Raw genomic sequence first — 20458 nt, 5'->3', positions numbered from 1 at the left:
GAGGGGGGACCCCTTGATTTAAGGGGTCCCCACTCCTCCAGGGTACCCCGGCCAGGGGTGACTAGTTGAGGATTTAATGCCACAGCCGCAGGGACCAATATAAAAGTGTCCCCCGGCTGTGGCATTATCTCTCTGGCTAGTGGAGCCCGGTGCTGGTGTGAAAAATACGGGGGACCCCTATGTCTTTTGTCCCCCATATTTTTGGCACCAGGACCGGACGCAGAGCCCGGTGCTGGTTGTTAAAATACGGGGGAACCCCTGTCATTTCCCCCCCCCCGTATTTTTACAACCAGGACCGGCTCAAAGAGCCTGAGGCTTGTTATGCTTAGGAAGGGGGACCCCACACATTTTTTTTCAGGATTTTTAACCATTTCACACCCCTTCCAACTGAAAAACATGCACTGATGTCTCCATATTATTGTAGTTAGTAAAAAAAAAATATTCTTTTTAAAAAACGATTAAATAATACTTGTGGCTCCTAAATAGACAAACCAAGTAGATAATCCCTTCAAATATAAATAGATATGCTATTAGCAATAAAAAAGCACCAAAAAAAACATGTTTTTAAAAATTTTTATTAGATCACGACAGAAAAATGAGGCGGAATGAAATTGACGAAATGACTGTCGAAAAGCACTGTTGTCGAATCGACATTCTTCAATCGAATATGCTTTTGTCGAAAAGCCGCATTTTAACATTGCAGACATGTCGAATTGAAAAAATGTCGAATTGCCAAGAGTCGAAAATGAGACTGCAGGTTTTTTTGTCGAAAAGTACTGTATTGCATTGTCGAATCAAATTCAACAGGTTTTTTGTGTCGAAAATGACCCGTTTTTCGACATTTTCGGCAATTCAACCGCAATTGCATATACCCCATAATATACAGACTTCAGAGGCTATGGAGGTAATCAATCCCTCCACTTGTTCTGAAAATTTGTAATCCAAAGTACAATTCCATCTTATTCTAGATAGTTGACTCTTGGGTACATTCTCCAGCGAGCTCTTCTTATGGTTGCTGGTATAAGGAATAAAGCTACAGACGTCAACAGATTTTTTGTAGGACGAGACAACTAAATTCCCCTCTACCACCTCCACCGTAATGTCTAAAAAATTAACAAGTGATAGGTGGTGCATGCATGTGAAGGATAAACCATATGTATTAGTGTTCGAATAATCAACAAAATTGATGACAGAAGTAACATCCCCATTCCAAATAAAAACAGGTCATTGATATAGTGACCATAGAGGACCAGGTTCACTGAGTAGGGACTGTCCCAAATGAGGGACTGTTCCAGGTCACCCATGAAGATGTTAACAAAAGTTAGTAGAGGTAGGGACGTTAATCATCTAGGCAGGCATCTCCTCCATGTTATGTAATTTGCTGCGAGTTCATGAAATTTATTTTAAAAGATTATAATGTAATTAGCACCCTCATCACCAACCTCCTCATTAGTGTTAGGAGGAAGTCTTTCCAAAAATTGGTAATTGTGGGCCCAAACAAACCAAGCACTTCAGCCACAAAAGTGACGGTCCTTGTCGCTGAAGTGCTTGGTTAGTTAAACTGTGCTTGGCCTAGTTTTTAATATCCATCATAAAAGTGGGTGGGAGGGCCCAAGGACAATTCCATCTTGCACCACTTTTCTTTCATTATGGACTGTATTTTGTGAGGGCATTGGTGACAGTCTATCTTGCATAGACAAACATTTTTGTATTTTTGCTGGTAGGCCTTACAGAGAATAGTAATCATTCACATCAGTATCTGACCTAGTGGGCCATACAGTTGCCTACCACAATCAATCAATCAATCAATCAATCAAGCAATAATTTTTTTTTATTAATCTTTTATTACCTCCATTTCCCTGTACCTCCCTTGGGGCTCTGATCTAGTTCTTGATTAATGAAAACATTCTTGGGTTATAGGGTCATATAGTTTATTAAACTGACATCCTGTCTGCCACTGCACTGCCACTCTGTTTCCAAGGTGTGCCAAGTTAAACAGCCACGTATGTTTGCCGCCCACTGCTGTTGCTTAACTTACTCAGCCAGCTAGCTCGGTACAACCTTTTGGCCTTAACTGGATGAAAACAATATTTTGAGCTGTGAGGTGGTTAATTGACTGGAAATTAATGTTATTGAGGTTCATAATGCTGTGGGAACAAAAAAGGCCCAAATTATGTGATTTTAGCAGTTATTTTATTATTTAAAAAAAAAATACAGATGCAAAACAATAACACTTGAGGGCAGTCTTGGCAAAACAAAAACACAAAGTTAATACTAATCCTAAACCAAAACACAGGGGTCAGTGCACATCTCTCGTTAAGTATAATCAAAAGTAATAGTACAAAGAAATTGCAAAAAAAAATATATATAAATTTTACTCCCCTATTAAATATCCCCTATGATGCGCCGCATCATCATTGTAATTTTTGCAGTTGAAATGCCGGCTTTCGGGATGCTGGCGGTCAGAATACTGATGCGGCATACCGATGTTGAGAATCCTTACAGGAGAAGGTGAGTCTTTTATAAACAATTTGTTTACTTGGCCAAAGACTTTTGCATGCTAGTATAAATATACTGAAATGTATCTCAATATATTTCAGCACTAATATATTTCTCCTCACAGGGGTTTCCTAATGGGTGTGTTTGATGATTCTTCTTGTCCTAAATCTCGACAGCCCTCAGCTGATCTGTGCAATGCTTCTGTCAAACTCACCTATAAAATGCTGGTCTATTTATAGGCAAGTTATTGGTAAGGTTTTTGTGTGTGAGTTTAAAACTTGCACCCTATTACATTGGCGAAGTTGTATGTTTTCCATAGGAAAATATCTGGATGCGATTTTGGTATGTGCGAGTTTCGAGATTGCAGAAAACATGCGAGTTTGCATGTTCCCGCATCCTATTACATTGTGTGAATTGTAAAAATATGCGCATTTACCACTAAACTCGAACATTTGCCCATTACAATTAGAGAAAACGCTCCATATCTGTGCTCAGTGTGCTGCAAATATCTGTGCTCAGTGTGCTGCATTGTGGGGACCACCAGTATATAATTATAGTAGTACAGTACAGTAGGACATTGCTGTATCTTGCAGATCTGTGTCAAGTATACTATCCATATCTGTGCTGCATTATTGTGAGCAGTATATAGTAGGACAGTGCAGCATTTTGGTGACCAGCAGTATACATATAGTACAGTACAGTAGGCCATTGCTGTATCTTGCAGCTCTGTGTCAAGTATACTATCCATATCTGTGCTGCATTATTGTGAGCAGTATATAGTAGGACAGTGCAGCATTTTGATGACCAGCAGTATACATATAGTACAGTACAGTAGGCCATTGCTATTGATATATTACTGGCATATAATTCCACACATAAAAAATTGGAGAACAAAAATGTGGAGGGTAAAATAGGGAAAGATCAAGATCCACTTGTACCTTGTGCTGAAGCTGCTGCCATTAGTCATGGCCGAGACGATGAAATGCCATCAACGTCGTCTGCCAAGGCCGATGCCCAATGTCATAGTAGAGAGCATGTGAAATCCAAAAAACTAAAGATCAGTAAAAATGACCCAAAAAGCAAAATTAAAAGCGTCTGAGGAGAAGCGTAAACTTGCCAATATGCCATTTACGACACGGAGTGGCAAGGAACGGCTTAGGTCCTGGCCTATGTTCATGGCTAGTGGTTCAGCTTCACATGAGGATGGAAGCACTCATCCTCTCGCTAGAAAAATGAAAAGACTTAAGTTGGCAAAAGCACAGCAAAGAACTGTGCGTTCTTCTAAATCACAAATCCCCAAGGAGAGTCCAATTGTGTCGGTTGCGATGCCTGACCTTCCCAACACTGGACGGGAAGATGTGGCGCCTTCCACCATTTGCACGCCCCCTGCAAGTGCTGGAAGGAGCACCCGCAGTCCAGTTCCTGATATTGAAATTGAAGATGTCACTGTTGAAGTACACAAGGATGAGGATATGGGTGTTGCTGGCGCTGAGGAGGAAAGTGACAAGGAGGATTCTGATGGTGAGGTGGTTTGTTTAAGTCAGGCACCCGGGGAGACACCTGTTGTCCGTGGGATGAATATGGCCATTAACATGCCTGGTCAAATTACAAAAAAAAATCACCTCTTCGGTGTGGAATTATTTTAACAGAAATGCGGACAACAGGTGTCAAGCCGTGTGTTGCCTTTGTCAAGTTGTAATAAGTAGGGGTAAGGACGTTAACCACCTCGGAACATCCTCCCTTATACGTCACCTGGAGCGCATTCATCAGAAGTCATTGACAAGTTCAAAAACTTTGGGTGACAGCGGAAGCAGTCCACTGACAACTAAATCTCTTCCTCTTGTACCCAAGCTCCTGCAAACCACACCACCAACTCCCTCAGTGTCAATTTCCTCCTTAGACAGGAACGCCAATAGTCCTGCAGGCCATATCACTGGCAAGTCTGACGAGTCCTCTCCTGACTGGGATTCCTCCGATGCATCCTTGAGTGGAACGCCTACTGCTGCTGGCGCTGCTGTTGTTGCTGCTGGGAGTCGATCGTCATCCCAGAGGGGAAGTCGGAAGACCACTTGTACTACTTCCAGTAAGCAATTGACTGTCCAACAGTCCTTTTCGAGGAAGATGAAATATCACAGCAGTCATCCTGCTGCAAAGTGGATAACTCAGGCCTTGGCAGCTGTGTTGGTGTTAAACGTGTGTCCGGTATCCTCCGTTAGTTCACAGGGACTTAGAGAATTGCTTGAGGTATTGTGTCCCCGGTACCAAATACTTCCTCACAATCCGCTACTTCCTCACAATCCACCACCGTTCCAGACACTTCCTTTGATGAGGATGGCACATACACTGACCCCACAGACACTGACTCTGATGCTTCAGATGGGGAGGGACGGTCACAGGTGGATGTCCCTGATTTGATTGAGGCTATTAGGCTGATTCTTCAAATTTCTGATGAACCGGAACCTGAGCCTGTGTCTAATAATCCGGACAGATTTAAACGTAAGAAAGTGGTTAAACAAGTTTTGCCTCATTCTCAACACCTGGCTGACATACGTCAGGAATCCTGGGAAAATCCAGGAACAAAGTTCACGCCGCATAATTAAATGTTGGCTCGCTACCCTCTCTCTGCGGAGCTATGTAAAAATTGTGAAACTCCTCTGCCTGTAGATTCTCATGTTGCACGAATGGTAGTTTCCTCAGCTCTGCCAGTGAATTTTTCTGCCAGCTAAATTTAGCACAGTTACGATCATGTTCCCTGACATGCGGGGGGTTGCCCAGCAAAGGGCTAGTCCGCCCCGCATATCAGTGCCGCCCCCCCCCCCCACCCGCACAAATACAAAAGAGCCTTTGTATTTGAGGAGTAACTCCCGGCCAGCGCAGCTTCTGTGGCTGGCCTGGTGTTAATTGTCACTGCCGCTGGCCGCAGCGGCTTCGTGAGACGTCACGCAGCCATCTTGGCCCGCCCCCCCCCATGGTCCGGCCACGCCTGCGTTGGCTGGACCGCTCCCCCTAAAGGGTGGCTTAACGCCACCATTCAGCCCCCCTCCCGCTCAGCGACCGCCTCTGTCTCAGAGGCGATCGCTAGGCAACAAAAGCTGTCCTGCGCCGGCGCACTGTGGCGCCAGCACATGCGCAGTTCCGACCCAATTTCTGCGCTGTGACAAACTGCAGCAAGCGATCGGGTCGGAATGACCCCCTATATGGTCTCCCTGGACATACAGGATGCCTACCTGCATATTCCTATTGCAATGTCACATCAGCAGTGCCTGAGGTTTGCGGTGGGCAACCTTCATTACCAGTTTCGGGCATTACCTTTTGGTTTGGCCACGGCTCTGCGGGTATTCACCAAAGTCATGGTGGTAATGACAGCTGTGCTACGCAGTCAGGGGATCAGGATCCTCCCGTATCTAGATGACTTGCTGATCCTGGCAAACTCCCCAGAAATTCACCTACGTCATTTGGATGTGACAATCCAGTTTATGCAAACTCACGGGTGGCTCATCAACTGGAAGAAATCTTCCCTGGTACCTGCTCAGAGCATGGTACACCTGGGGGCATTGTTGGACACTCACAACCAGCGGTTGTTCTTGTCTCAGAAGAAGATCCTGAAACTTCAGAACAAGATTCGATGCTTCCTATGTCGTCCGTAAGTGTCGATATAATGGCATTAGCCGCTGACACCCTCTCCTGTAGTGAGTGTGTGGTGTGTGTGGCTTCTAACGATTGTCGTCTCTGTTACCTGCTACTACATTGGACTGGTTAACGAAAACTGAGCTCCTGTGCAAGGAGGCGGTGTTATAGAGGAGGTGGCGCTATGCATCTTGGGAACAGTCAATGCTTTGAGCCTGTTGGTGCCTCGGATCAAGATCCTACTCTACACCCCGATGTTATTCCTTGTGGAGCCCAGTGTACCACGCAGAAAGAGATTTAACAACGGTAAGTTCTTACCATATATCTCGTTTTCTCACAGAAATTCAAACACGAAAGTGTTTATTGCAGGATAACAACAACAGCAACGCAACTGGCAAGCTTTTTGCCTAACACATTACTGTTGCTATTGTGCTGCAATAAACCTCCCATCTTCCTCACTTCCTCTCATCTTTCTCTTCCTCTCTTCTCTTTTCTCTCTGCTTAATATCTTTCTCCCTCTTCCTCCCATCTCACTCTGTCTCCATCTTCCTCATTACTCCATATCTCTCTACCTCTTCTTCCTATATCCCATCTTTCTCTTATCCCCCAATCTCTCTCTTTCATTACTTTCTCTATATTACACATCTTTCTCTCACGTGCGCACAGAGGAAGCTGGCAGACCGGATAAATGTACATCTAGTGGGCATTCTGGATGAGGCAGTGAAGAGTATCCTGGCAGTCAGGATGCCAGTGGTCATGTGACCAATGCCGTAATTCTGACACCACTTGGATTCCCGGCACCAGAATGCTGACCGCCGACATCCCGAAGGTAAGTATCGGGGTCACTATTAGGGTTAGGGCCCAGGGAGGTTAGGGTTAGGTATTAGAGGTGGGGTTAGCCATAGCCACCCCTGCCCCTCTCAAGTCTTAGCCCTAGCCACCACCCCTGGAGTCTTAGCCCTAGCCGCCACCCCCTGAATCCTAGCCCTAGCTGCCACCCCAGGCATGTTAGGGTAAGGGACAGGGGAGGGGTAAAATAATTACCCCGTCCCCTGTTGTCATTCTTATTGTTGGGATGCCAATGTTGGTCATGTGACCGCCGTCATCCCAACCGCTGGTAAAGTGTATCACACCCAGTGGAGGCAGGTGGAGCAGGACTGCACATAATATATAGTAACATAAATCACTGGCAGTATGGGACCTGCTGTTCTGTGGAAATTAAATGTCCATATCTGGACAAGGATGGCACAGGGACGATCTCGCTCTCCATGTCAGCCTAGTATCACTAAGAGCACCGAGGGGAGGTTTTGGGCGTTTTTTTTTGCACATGTATTTGAGTTACTTTTTTGTTCCTAGTAACAGTATTATAACACAACAGAATTTACTGTCATCCTATAAATAAATGTCAAATCTTATAAATAAATGTCAATAAACAAATATGTTAATTACTGTAAAGCCAGGAAACTATGATGTCTAGTCTAGAAGGATTTATTTTCTTGGTGCAAATATACTTAGTAATTATGACTTTAATCACTGGGTCAATAGTATTTGTCAACTTCTGCAGTCTGTGATGCTTAACACAAATAGTGTGTTGATTAATTGACATTGCAATGCATGAGTTCCGTCATCACTATATTCATCATTTGCTTATACTGTAGATCCCTGTATATCTTTTCCTGGCAATTTCAATGGTAGTGTTTGCTGGGTGTCTGTAGATTTGTTGCCTTTCTTCCCAACCCCTGTCCTCCCTTTGCTTCTCACCCTCTTTTCCTGCCCAACTATATGTACATAACTTGTCTTTTCTTTTTTAGGGAACTGGAAGAGCTAATAGTTGTGAGACCATTATTGCATAAAGCACAATCTATTCTACATTGTTAGGATAGAGCTACCACTTGACCTGGTTTTTCAAGGAAAGTGCAGGTTATTGCCGCTGGAAAGGCCTGAAAACAGATTCTACATTATTCTTTATTTTTTAGGAAATCCTTTTATTCATTCTCACCAGCACTGCTCATTAATTCCTTTATGGTAAACTCTCTGCATGCTTGCTATGAAAGGTTATGTTATGCATTTATTGTGTTGACTGCCCAAGTAGGATAATGTGATATAAGAAATATACAAAGTATCTTGAAAATGACTCCATGAAATCATAAAATGAAAAGACCAAATATGTAAAACAATGTTTCATTAATTATTTTTTTTTAACTGACTTTTCAAAATTGTGTTACAACACATGATAGCAAATATATGTATTATAACCTGTGGCATTGATATTTTTGACCCTTACATAGCCAGTTCTAGCATGTAGTGTAGCACTTTCCCTTTAGAGAGGTGTCAAACCAAAGCAAACCTTCACTTAAATTGAGTTTTGTGGAAAAACTGCATTGGTACCACATCCTGCTGATACAATTTTGAGTTCTGTGTTTAGTTCAACATTCCGCATAACACAAGTCTACGCTGTATTTGATAGTTCACATTTCACAGATTTATAGTATATGGAGACATTGAATACTTAAATCCAACGTTTTGGCAAATTTCACTTATCTCTTCATCCCATGTATTTTATTAATAAGGACAAAAACATTTGATTTTCTTTATGTGGATTATGACTCTTAGAAGGGTATTTAAAGGCTTACCTAAATTATAATTTGTTAGATATGTTTTCTATTAGACATCAATAATGTAGATGAGTTATTAGGATATTCCAACAGTGGAGTCTGGAGTCTATATATACAGTATTAAAGCAAACATGGAGGAGAGAAAAGCTCACTCTTTCCTCAATATTTAAAATAAATGTGGTTTTATAACCTTTTTGGTAAATATGATTATGTAAAAATTAGTCTAGGTTGCAGAAATAGAGCATTTTCACAAAATAACACTGATCGACAATGGTTTTGCTAAATGGATAATTATTTCTGATTTTTGTATATATTTTCTGGTGCTGATTCTGAAAATGAGGTCAGAATTTGTCCTAAGGGCTCCATTTTTTTTTAAACCAACATATTTGGGTTTTATTTTTTTTGTTTTTTGAATTATACATTTTTCTCATATCAACCTGGTGTATGTATAGTTTTATTTTTATTAATGATTTATTTTTGTTTTAAGGCTTTCTTAATGAGCAAAGAATCATGTTATACGCATTAGCCATTCCCTATAAATCATTTATTTATGTATAAGCAGAAAATAAAGTAGATAAATCTGCTGCATATATGATGAAACCGTATGAGCCATAAAGAGACAGTTTCCTAGAATAAGTAAAACAAAAATCAAAAGGAGGTATTTGTTGTACCACAAATACTGTACAAGAGCTCATGAAGGATGAAGATTTTCTGAGAAGCTTGTACGAGTCTGAGGCAGCTGCATGGTAATCATTCCAAAAAGTTGTGAAAAACTTCCTAGGAAACAAGAAGGCTGAGAATTAGAAAGAACTGATTAGTGAACATATTAAAGACTACAGATGCAATATGTCTTTGAAAATATTTTTTTTGTATTTGCATTTAGACTATTTGCCAAAAATCTTGGAGATGTAAGTGACGAACACAGTGAGTGTTTCCACCAGGATTTATCAGTGATGGAAACTCGCTACCAAGGAAAATGGAAAACAAATATGCTTGCAGATTATTGCTGGACACTAAAAAGAGATGTTCCTCAAGCTAAATACAGCAGAAAAAACATTAAAAGTTCTTCTAGGTGACTTATTTGCATATGTATTGTGAATATTAAAGAAAATTCCAAATTTAATTATTTTTAAAAGCATATTATTCAAAAACTTAGCACTCAACGTAAATTTTGGAAACAGATTTGAAAACAGCACAAAACACACTAAAGAAGTACCTGTCAGATCAATTTAACATACGAAATGTTACATATGTCAACCAGAGGTGGTGTTGCCATTCTCTCATAAGAAATTTAGCAACTCATAATTCATAAATAAACACTTTGGTTTAAGATGAAAAACTAATGCACAATTCAATAGATATTCAGTCCCATAAAACATCTACAGCTTACATTAATACCTTTGTGTGAGTAATTAAACACAAGAAATAGGCAAGGATGATTAAATTGTCCATAAATGATGGGTGGGATAAATGCAGTGCCTCTAAATGCAGATAAGGCTTGTAACATCACACATAAGTCAGGCTAATTTCTAAATACATGCCACCTAATTCCATCTCTATATGTCTTGCAGAAAATACAAGAAGTGCAACAACTCTCCCCTCCCCCCTTTAGACCATTATTACAGGAACTAACAGCCTTACATTAAAGCTCTCAACATTTATAGACTATCTTCTCCAAACTATTGTCAAAATTAATTCCTTGTATCTTAAAGACACCACGTGTTACAAAATGTCACTTGGGACACAACAAAATACTCTGTATAGATGTGACCTTACTATACACATGTATCCAACATGACAATGACATTAGATCTGTATCCTGGTTAGAGCAAACCAGTCATTCAGATGTGGAAAAATAGTGATTATTGAAGCTATCAAATTTATCCTTGTGGACATTTATTTTTACTTTGAAGGTGAATACTACCTACAGAAAATGGGTACAGCTATGGGAACTAAATTTGCCCCAAATTATGGTAATCCCTTCATGGCACATTGGGAGGCTCACAACATCTACAATAGCGTAACTTGGAGCACCTATTTAAAAATGTGGCATAGTTTTATAGATGACATCATCTTCATCTACAAGAGTTCTATTTTAATTAAAATATTTTAAGTTATATTTAAATTTAAATATGAACATTTCCCACACTTTCTCACAGTCTGGAAAACATTAACTTTCTGGCCTTTACGTTAAAACTATTTGCAAACCATGACCTACAATAAACCAACAGATGCAAATACATTTATTCCTACAGACAATGAACACCACAAAAACTGGTTAAAAGTAGTAATAAAAGGTCAGCTTTTAATGATCAGAAGGAACTGCAGCAAAGACTCAGTTTGTTCACAACAAATTTCAATAATAATGAGAGCAACCTCACAGCTATAATGGAAGAAATCTTTATGAAGGACAGATCACGTTTACTCAATGCTACAAAAAAGGGAACTCAACATCAAGATAACAAAAATTAATGTGCAGTGATTACTAAATATGACTCACAACAAGTTGAAAGGATAATCAAAAAACACTGCCATTTGTTGTGCAAGGATTTAGAACTAAAAGAAACAATTCCTCCAGTCCCAAGGTTCATCTACCACAAAACAAGAAACCTAAAGGCTAGCCTGGTAAAGAAATACCATCCACAATCATCAAAAACCCCATCTGTACTAAGGGTTTATACAGATGTATAACCTTCTTGGGATGTAGGCAAATCCAAACAAGCACCTCTAAATATACAGAAGTTGTAGTAAATAATGTTACTTTAAAAATAAATAACTTCATCACACTGCAAATGGGGTTGGGTATGTGTGACCGGCAGCTAGCAGATTGTCGGTCACAGTACCGACGCCGGGATTCCGGCTCTGGGATGGCCAGCGGCAGGGGGGGTGGGGGGGTGAGGGCAACGAAGCCATTTGCAGGCTCGCTGCACTCGCCACAGGTTCTATTCCCACTCTATGGGGCAGATGTATTAAGCCTGGAGATGGCATAAGGAAGTGATAAACCAGTGATAAGTGCAAGGTGATAAATGCACCAGCCAATCAGCTCCTAACTGTTAAGTCACATATTGGAACTGATTGGCTGGTGCGTTATCACCTTGCACGTATCACTGGTTTATCACTTCCTTATGCCTTCTCAAGGTTAATACATCTGCCCCTATGGTTGATGTGGACACCCACAAGTGGGAATAGTCCCTGTTGGTCAGCATTCCGACCAGCAGGATTTTGATTGGGTGGGATGTAGTCGTCGGTATTGTGACCGGCAGTCTCCTGACCACCGGTCACATAACTACATCCCTGCAAATGTGATATACTGTACCTGATTGAATACTATTTTGGATTAACATATACTGTATAGGAAGGGCTACAAGCTAATAATAAAAAAATATATAGAAATAGAAATGGGTACATGGTCCACGCTAGTGTATTAGTGGATAGCTGCTAATTTCATATAATTATAGAATAGGCGTTAAAAGAGCACTTGAAATATTAAAATGTGTTCTATATGATGTATGTAGCTATTAGGCATGAACAAAAGCAGTAATATGCAATCTTACACGTCAGGAAAAAAGTGTTAAAAGAATTAAAAGAAGACAAGTCATTAGTGATAAAACCAGCAGATAAGAGAGGAGGACTAGTAATTCTGGACAGGAATCAATATGAACAGGAAGCAGAAAGACTACTGTCGAATACAGATACGAATAAGAAATTGGAAAAAGCTCCCATGGAAATGCTTCAAAAAAAGTAAAAAAAATAACTGATAGAACATTTATAATAATGTTTACAACTTTAAATAATTAACAAAAAAAAATAAGACTAAGTATTGGTTTAGATGGCCATCAGGGGCACACACCAAATTTGAATCGCCCCCAAAGTGCTTTACATTTGCCTTTACAGCACAAAATACAAAACAAGCTTAACTAGAGACATTAGTGAAATGCTTTGGTGAACAGGTAAGTCTCGAGGCTATTTGTGAAGGATTCTAGAGTGGAGGCTTCTCGAACTGTGCAGGGAAGCGAATTCAATAGAGTCAAAACAAGAAAGCTGAAAGCTCGACCCCCAAATTAATTCAGGCAGATTCTAGGTACTGTTAATAGTCCTTCATCAACAGATCACAGTAAGGGATCAAACCTGCTTCAAGTACCTTGGGCCCCAGTCATGTAGGGCTTTGAAAGTGAGTAAGCCCATTTTGAAAACAATTCACCAGCTTACAGACAACCAATAAAGGGAGTAGAGAATTGGTGTTACATACCTCCCAACTTTGCTCTTCTTGAAAGAGGGACACAAGTGCGGGCGAGGCGTGGCTTCAGAAAAAGGGGCATGGCTTTTTGGTGGTGCCGCGATTGTAAGCCACGCCTCCTTGACTGTCACTGAAGGGGGCATGCCCTGCGCTCTGTGAGCTGCTGGCATGACCCCTCTCCCTCTGTCACTCGTGAATAGAAGCTGTGCGCATGCGCACAGCGTCTATTCACCGCTGCTCTGAGCAGTGACAGAGCCTCCCAACTGCCCCCCCCCCCCCACACCGCGGGACACTGCGGCCCGCGGGTGGGACAGTCCCAAAAAAAGGGACTGTCCCGCGAAAATCGGGACAGTTGGGAGGTATGGTGTTATGTGGCTGGAACAGGGCTGGTTGGTTAATAACCTAGCACCTGCAGTTTGTACCATCTGCAAGTGGTGCAATACTCAAATTTTTCCAGCCTAACACTGTCAGCAGATTCACATCCTTACCTAATTAATTTCCTTCTTTTTCAAATGTCACAGAGATTGGGAGAGACATAACTGACTTGGATACAGAGTAAATGTTTGTCGACTCATGGAGTATCAGATGTGTATGTGCTATAAAATACTCAGTATACAGCACTGATAATAGCCCCTAACGGGATTCCTATAGAAAGAATCCTAACTATCCACATTTTGGGTTGATACCCAGGGCCGGCTCCAGGCCTACTAGCACCCTGAGCGAGAAAATGTAAAAGCGTCCCGTCCCCCCCATGCGCGCCGAAGGCGCGCGCGCTCCCGGAAAAGTGGGTGTGGCCTCTGGAAAAGTGGGCATGGCCTCATAACTTCATATCATCAAACTATAAACATATTTTCACACAATTAGCAGCCTTACACATAGCCACAGTAGTGTTCCTTACACACAATGTCTCCAGTATAGTGCCAGATACACATAATGTGCAGTGCCAGATAGACATGACATGCCCCCCAGCAGTGCCAGCTACACATGACATGCCCCGCAGCAGTGCCAGCTACACATGACATGCCCCGCAGCAGTGCCAGCTACACATGACATGCCCCGCAGCAGTGCCAGCTACACATGACATGCCCGCAGCAGTGCCAGCTACACATGACATGCCCCCCAGCAGTGCCAGCTACACATGATAGTGTTCACTTTTTAGGGCATGGTGCTGATCACAGGGAGGGCACATTTTTAAGTTAGGAGGGCAAAATGATGTACATACTGCTTGTTGTTCCCATACCTACATGTCAAAGAATGGACAGTGCGCGCCGAAGGCGCGCAGCAAAATTTAAGGGGAGTTACTTCGTGGGGAAGGTACGTGGCCACATAATAGTGGCAATTTGCATTACACCACACAGTAGTGCAGCTAATACACACTGCACCAGGTAGAACCTCCTATACACTTTGCGCCAGGCACAGCACTGAGACGCATTGCACCAGGGAGAGCACTGAGACACATTGCCTAGCCACAGACGCCTAGCGGGAACACTACATGACATGCTCCCCAGCAGTGCCAGCTACACGTGACATGCCCCCCAGCAGTGCCAGCTACACGTGACATGCCCCTCAGCAGTGCCAGCTACACGTGACATGCCCCCCAGCAGTGCCAGCTACACGTGACATGCCCCCCAGCAGTGCCAGCTACACGCGACATGCTCCCCAGCAGTGCCAGCTACACGCGACATGCCCCCCCCCCCCAGCAGTGCCAGCTACACGTGACATGCCCCCCAGCAGTGCCAGCTACATAAATGGCCACACAGTGCCAGATATGCACCCACAGTTCAGATACATAAATGCCTCCACAGTGCAGATATGCCCCCCACAGTGCCAGATACATAAATGCCCACACAGTGCCAGATACATAAGTGCCCCCACAGTGCCAGATATAAAAATGCCCACACAGTGCCAGATATGTCCCCACGGTGCCATATATAAAATTGCCCCCACAGGGCCAGATACATAAATGCCCACACATTGCCAGATGCATAAATGCCCCCAGTGCCAGATGCATAAGTGCCCACACAGTGCCAGATGCATTATTGCCCCCCACAGTGTCAGATACATTAATGCCCCCAGTGCCAGATATGCCCCCACAGTGCCAGATAAATAAATGCCCCCCACAGTGCCAGATAAATAAATGCCCCCAGTGCCAGATAAATAAGTGCCCCCACAGTGCAGATATACCCCCACAGTGCCAGATACATAAATACCCCCACAGTGCCGATATGCCCCCCCAGTGCCAGATACAGAAATGCCCCCACAGTGCCAGATACATACATGCCCCCACAGTGCAGATACATAAATGCCCCCACAGTGCCAGAAATGCCCCCACAGTGCCAGATACATTAATGTCCCCTCACAGTGCACAGATAAATGTCGTCGTCCCCCGCAGTGCCAGATAAATGAATGCCCCCCACAGTGCCAGATAAATGAATGCCCCCCACAGTGCCAGATAAATGAATGCCCCCCACAGTGCCAGATAAATGCCCCCAACAGTGCCAGATATGCCCCCAACAGTGCCAGATATGCCCCCCACAGTGCCAGATATGCCCCCCAGTGTGCCAGAAATGCCCCCACGGTGCCAGAAATGCCCCCACAGTGTCAGATAAATGCCCCCACAGTGTCAGATAAATGCCCCCACAGTGCCAGATAAATGCCCCCACAGTGCCAGATATGCCCCCCACAGTGCCAGAAATGCCCCCCACAGTGCCAGAAATGCCCCCCACAGTGCCAGAAATGCCCCCACAGAGCCAGATATGCCCCCACAGAGCCAGATATGCCCCCAGTGTGCCAGATATGCCCCCACGGTGCCAGAAATGCCCCCACATTGCCAGAAATGCCCCCACAGTGCCAGATAAATGCCCCCACAGTGCCAGATAAATGCCCCCACAGTGCCAGATAAATGCCCCCACAGTGCCAGATATGCCTCCACAGAGCCAGATATGCCCCCAGTGAGCCAGATATGCCCCCCACAGTGCCAGAAATGCCCCCACAGAGCCAGATATGCCCCCAGTGTGCCAGATATGCCCCCAGTGTGCCAGATATGCCCCCAGTGTGCCAGAAATGCCCCCCACAGTGCCAGATAAATGCCCCCACAGTGCGATCCATAAATGTGCGACCCCCCCACCAAATACCTGAGGCGCTGAGAGGGGGAGGAGGAGTGCTGGCGGGCGGGAGAGTAAGGGTCCGAGTGAGGGTGCGGGTGGGCGGGCGGCCACTTGTGTGCGCTATGCGCGGCGCCAGCGTCTGACTTTAGACACCGGCGCCGCGCAGCGCGCATAGCGCACACACGGACGGGACAACGCTGCACACACAGGGCCGGCTCCAGCTTCGAATATGGTGGCGCCAGCGCGCGGCGCCCATTAAGGGTGGCGCCCTGCGCGGCCGCTCTATTCGAACATGCCTAGAGCCGGCCCTGTTGATACCCTACCTATTAAGAGGTTTACTAGGTTTAATGCTAGGACCATTTTTTATGATGAGAGACTATATTTTATTATGATATAATAAAAGTTATGTTTTAAATTCTTTCATATAACCAATCCAGTCTATAAATCAGAAATTTGAGTGCGCCAAAAAGAAGTCTTCTTTCCGCTCTCCTCTTTTCATACTTAGATTATGTGGGTCGAGTCATAGCAAGGGTGGGGTATCAATTGGTGCATACACAAGTTTAAAAGAAAATTGTCAAAGTTTGGGCTGAGGAGGTGGGTGTTATAACATTTAAAACTATCATATAATCTATACAAATACAGAAATATAGGAGAGAAAACTGCTTTAAATATACACACAGAAAACCATAATCCATACTAAATATATGAAAAAAGCCAGATCCACATAAAAAAACAACACATTGAAAATGCCAGATCCGCATGAAAAAAAAAATATTGAAAAAAAACAGATACACATAAAAAAACAACAACCCACGTTTAAAAAGTTGGAACGGTTGCAGGGAACACCGCCAGTGCCAGCCAGGTATGGATTGACAGCATATTGAATTTAGCGCTTGCCGCAAACCATAGGCAGGTGAGTGGGGCAGATACAGAGGGCAGAATGGTAACTCTGGCAGGTGGATAAAGTTGATAGGGAATAGGCAGGTACCCCTTAATGTGAGAGAGAAGGTAGGCACCACCCGCAGGTGAGTATGGCAGCTAAAAGCAGGTAGTTTTTGGCAGGTGATTAGGGCAGATGCAGAGCAGGTAGATGTCTCTGACAGGTGAGTGGGGCAGATATAGAGAAGGTTGGTGCCCCTGGCAGGTAAGTAGGGCAGATGCAGAGCAGGTAGAGTCAGAGCTGCACAGCAGCCCTTTTAATCTCAGCCTAGGAGGGGGAAGTTTGCAGCACACTGCTCTTACCTTGTAGATGCATACAGCAGACATTACATGCTGGGGCAGCTGTGTGACAGATCCAGACTCCTGATGACAGGGATGCGAACGTCCCCCTCCTAGGCTGGGATTACAAGGGCTGCTGTGCTGCTCATACTAGGATGCTCAAAAAGCCAGCAGTGTGTCAGTCCTCACAGTGATGGAGACACATGGGGCGACCAGCTGTAACTGCAGCCCAGCTTCCACACCTGAGTAATAGCTCCACTGACAATCATTGCTCCTCCCTCCCAGATGACCTGACTGACGGCACCAACAGCCAATCAGCTGTCACCAAATCCAACCTTCTCACTTTATCTTGACAGACGTGCATGACAGCGGCAGCCGTTCCAGATTGGCTGCCGGTTCGCGAGCAGCCAATCATGTCAGTTCGTGGTCGGCTTCAGATTTTAAATGCCCTGAATTCTTGGTTGCTTTTAATGTGATCTGCTGCCAGCACCAGGCCTCCATTCTGCCCAAGCCCAGGACAGAGGCCCAGACAGTCCCCTCTTCATGGTGGCCCTGAGCATGTATATCGTAAAATCCATGGGAGATAGTATAGAACCTTGTGGGCAGGGGTGTAACTACCAGAGGCAATGGAGACGCCTGCCTCCAGGGGGTCCAAGCCCTGAAGGGACCACAGCAGGATCCAGTGTGACAGCTGCTCTTCCAATGGACCTCTGTGGCGCACCCACTGCTGCTGCAGAGTTCATCCTCTTTGTCCCAGGAGCCTGTGCTGCAGCAAATGATGGTGCACCCGTCACTACCGCTGCACTGTGAGGTGGAAACCGCCGGTGAACGCTGATTCTGTATGCTACAGATGACTGAATCACAGCATAGCTGGAGCCCTGCCAATTCACTGTGGGCTCCGATTCCTGTAGACTGTCTGAGAGCGCTATCTATATACTGTAATTATGTAAGTCATGTGTGTTTATACACACACTAACACACACACCAAATTTGTTTTACCTTTTTCTTTTAATGGGGGACACCAAACTCCAACTTGTCTCCAGGCGACTGGGAAGAACTTACGCCCCTGCGTGTGGCACACCACATGGAAAAGAGTATGTATACTCCAGAAGAAACTCTCTGTGAAGATGGTTAAAAGATATCCCAGGGGGACAATTTAGGAGTATAAAAAGGAACTTATCATGAACAAAGTCAGAAATGAAAAGAAAAATTCTTAGAGAAAGGCTACAAAGAACCCTTCCTAAAAGAACAAACAGATAAATGTGCAGTTAGAAAGAAAATAATTGATCAACACAAATAAATAATGGTAATAGTGAATTCGAAACAGTATTTATTACACATTATAACTGTTACAATCCTGAGCGTATTACTCATGTATAGCTCTGCCTCAGTTTGTGGAACTACAGGTCGCAGCTAGCTCCTGCATAGTTGTCTCCCAGTGCCTCATCTTCTGCATTCAGCAACTGACTCCACAGGTGTCTGCATTCTGTAATTACAGCTGGTTACCTGAATCCTACTATTGAGCCTGTCAGCCAGCTCAGTCTGCACTGCAGCTGCATGATATATCAATTACTGGGGGGCCTGTCTGATGCTCACAGCTTTTAACCCTCTCAATCCCAAAATGCTTTGCCAGAAAGCTACTCCATATGGTGTTCTGCTCTCTGGTTCCTCACTGGTCTAGGTTATCCAGTGGGGTTTGCCTTGCTCCTGCATCAAATACCAGCTTCACCATCTTGCTGACGAACTTAGTCTGCTGACTTACCCTGTCTCCAAGTGTCTGCACCCCAGTCCGTCCGTGTACCGCTACCTCCTGTGTCTCTCCTAGTGTTCCTGCTGCAGTTCCATCTCCACAGCCCCAGTATACCATCTGCCCATGCGCACCCCGCCACCTTCTCCAGTTCCCGTTTGTTTCTGCGTACCCCTGTGGTTTGCTGTATACATCTGGACTATCATACAACACCTTTGCCATAACTCTAGTCCAGTTCAGGTATCAAGTGACCCAGACAGGGGGCCGCGACCTGCACGTCGGGAGCCGCGAAGTCCATATCCCCTTGCGGGGTCCCATGGTGAAAACCTCCCAGCGTGTTAGACTACGCGCCTCTGTTCTGGGTAACCTCTTTCTTCCCTTTCATCTTTACCTCCTTATTCACTCCTCACGTTTCTCAAATATCTTGTATCTTTCCTTATTCACAATACTTTCTGAAATGTGTTTTATCTGTTTGAAAAAACATACAACACAAACTTTTTTTGGTCTAGTACAGGCTTTATTCGCTTTGCTGCTATGTCATTTGCACCCCCCCCCCCCCCCCCCCCCCCCCCCCGAGGTCCCCCAAGCGGAGGCCTGTACCATCAGGCAGAGGATTTGTGGTCTGGATGCGGATGAAAGGACCCAAAGGACGATGTTTTGGCCTTGGGAGCGGCAGCCGAAGGGAGAAAGGTATCACAGTGGCATCACAGTGCTCACAGTGGCATCTCAGAAATACACAGCCCCTTGGTGATGCTGGCCTGGAGCCATAACTGTTAAGGGCAGTCTTTGCAGATGCGCACATGCATGAGATACAGCAGTTTGCCAATTTTGGACTTTTGTTTCAACTAATCTAGGAATAAAAAATCAAAAGTTGAAAACTAGTCAAAATTTACAATACAAAATTGTTATATTTTAAAATCTTTAAATATATTAAAACAATTAGAACAAATACAATGCATGAAGTTGACACCCATGGGTTTCAGGCATATATCCCAACAAATCTCTATAATAGATCTTCTACAAGTAATATATGGAATTGCTGTACATACACACATACATACACCTAATAGGCTTTATCATTGTATTTCAAGACTACATTTGATTTCCAGGGACTATTATAATTTTATAAAAGTATGTCAAATTCAGTGAATTTCTTCAATTATTTTCATCCTGAAGTGGCGATAAAAGATCAATTAATACTGCAATTGTAATTACATTTCCTCAGTGAAGCCCTCACTAGTTAAAACCGGTGGAACATTACAGCCGACAGGATTATGACTGGCATTAACAATTTTAAATGTAGTATTTTCATATACACTTGTATAGTATCTACTAAAGGGTAACATCTAAAAAGCTTATCACAAGTGAAAATGGGAGTTTTAATTGTGCTATGAAACGGTTCATTTAT

The 20458-nt window shown here is 43.9% G+C and overlaps 2 long non-coding RNA genes across 3 annotated transcripts in view; one reads left to right on the top strand and one right to left on the bottom strand.

Moving 5' to 3' along the window:
• Positions 1–9864, top strand: part of LOC135055826 (uncharacterized) — a 158248-nt gene extending 148384 nt beyond the window's left edge. The window contains exons 6-9 of one of the 2 annotated variants that reach the window (XR_010243822.1): positions 2433–2511; positions 2624–2749; positions 7938–8151; positions 9625–9864. This is a non-coding gene — a long non-coding RNA (uncharacterized LOC135055826). The remainder of the gene's footprint in view (positions 1–2432; positions 2512–2623; positions 2750–7937; positions 8152–9624) is intronic. The other variant, XR_010243823.1, reaches the window with a different exon arrangement.
• On the bottom strand, positions 9264–17541 carry LOC135055827 (uncharacterized). The gene is made up of 2 exons (XR_010243824.1): positions 17328–17541; positions 9264–9518 (listed from the first exon to the last, which is right to left on the bottom strand). It is a non-coding gene; the product is annotated as an uncharacterized LOC135055827 (long non-coding RNA).
• Positions 17542–20458: the final 2917 nt, after the last annotated feature.

This window comes from Pseudophryne corroboree, chromosome 3 (assembly GCF_028390025.1).
Source record: "Pseudophryne corroboree isolate aPseCor3 chromosome 3, aPseCor3.hap2, whole genome shotgun sequence".
In the NCBI taxonomy this organism is placed as follows: Eukaryota; Metazoa; Chordata; class Amphibia; order Anura; family Myobatrachidae; genus Pseudophryne; species Pseudophryne corroboree.
Note: the sequence above shows the minus strand (reverse complement) of the source record. Positions and strands in the feature narration are given on the sequence as shown.